Source organism: Etheostoma cragini, chromosome 16, assembly GCF_013103735.1.
Source record: "Etheostoma cragini isolate CJK2018 chromosome 16, CSU_Ecrag_1.0, whole genome shotgun sequence".
Lineage (NCBI taxonomy): Eukaryota > Metazoa > Chordata > Actinopteri > Perciformes > Percidae > Etheostoma > Etheostoma cragini.
The window spans coordinates 23,381,386-23,382,919 of record NC_048422.1 but is presented as its reverse complement, the minus strand read 5'-3'; the positions used below and the strand labels follow the sequence as shown (position 1 = coordinate 23,382,919).

Sequence of the window (1,534 nt, the reverse complement as noted above, 5' to 3'; positions counted from 1 at the left end):
GTAATATTCCAAGAAAAGCCTCCGAATGTCGGAGATTGAAGTCGTCAATTTACGAGAATAACACTAGGGTAATCTCTGAGATTGAAGTGGTACATTTATGAGAAAAAAAGTTGAATATTCTGAGATTATAGGTCCAAAATGTAATATACATTGCCCAGTATAACATATCGCACCTTTAAAGTGCGTTTGAACAAAGCATTTAATACATGTAATTTATCGTCATTATTGGCACGTAATTCAGCCGAAAATATGACGACAGCCGATTTAAGCTAAAGTTAGACTGTTAAAGTTAAACTGCTTTGCCAGCTCCATCCTGTTGTTACTAAGTTATCTGGTGGAAAAACAAGATTTTCCAGCGGCAGATTTAGCCGTGAAACTCACAGCTATTTCTTTACGCAGCGTGTGTCACATCAACAGTTAACTCCAGAGCGTTATAAAAAATAAGTGGTTTAATCCGATGAATCACCTTATGTACAGTGAGGAAAATAAGTAATTGAACACCCTGCTATTTTGCAAAATCTCCCACTTAGAAATCATGGAGGGGTCTGAAATTGGCATCGTAGGATTCACAATGTATGATTTTTTAAAACTATTTATTTGTATGATACAGCTCTAAATAAGTCTTTGAAAACCTGTCTATCAGCTAGAATTCTAACCCTCAAAGACCTGTTAGTCTGTCTTCAAAATGTCTCCCTCCACTCCATTTATTATCCTAAATTAGATGTACCTGTTGGAAGTTGTTAGCTGCATAAAGACACTTGTGCACCCCATAAAATCAATAACAATCCAACTACTGACATGGCCAAGACCAAAGAGCTGTCCAAAGACACTAGAGACAAATAGTCCACCTCCACAAGGCTGGAAAGGGCTACGGGGACATGTCCAAGCAGCTTGGTGAAAAAAAGGTCCACTGTTGCAATCATTAGAAAATGGAAGAAGCTAAGTAGCAGGGTGTTCAAATACTTATTTTCCTCACTGTATAATATATTGGAGAGCTTCGGTGTTGTCTACTTTGGTTCCTGATTTATCTTTATTAATACACTGTATTTAATAAAGTCGACATGTAATATTTTAAGTGACGAGCCTGGTGTGCTCAAACGGCTCCGGGTGAGCTGTTGTGCTGATTTGAGCCCGTTCTGAAAGGTCAAAAGGTCGAGTTGACCAATCAGATTGCCTGGTCGGATCTATTTGTTGCATAATGGTTCACAAGCAGCCTCAGATTGACACTACGGCGATCGCTGCCGTGAGTCACGTACACGGGTCTCAGGTGTCCTCGACTGACCTCGGCCAAACAACAATATACTTCCTAGAGCCGCCTCCAGGAAACTGAACAAAACAACTTGGTGGAAATGAGGAGAACATCAAGCCAAAAATCTAAGGACAATAAGCTCGGCTCATTAATTAATACAGAGTAAACGCCAGGTCGGATGGACCTTGTAAACAAAAAAATCTGAAGTCTTTTATATAGACCTTAGTGGTCCCCTAATGCTGTATCTGAAGTCTCTTTTATATAGACCTTAGTGGTCCCCTAATA

At 39.6% G+C, this 1,534-nt stretch overlaps 1 protein-coding gene across 1 annotated transcript in view; it reads right to left on the bottom strand.

Annotated features, from left to right (window-relative positions):
- The window catches only part of LOC117959137 (metal transporter CNNM3), a 24,849-nt gene that overhangs the window by 3,536 nt on the left and 19,779 nt on the right, over positions 1-1,534 (bottom strand). The gene's annotated exons all lie outside the window — the stretch shown is intronic.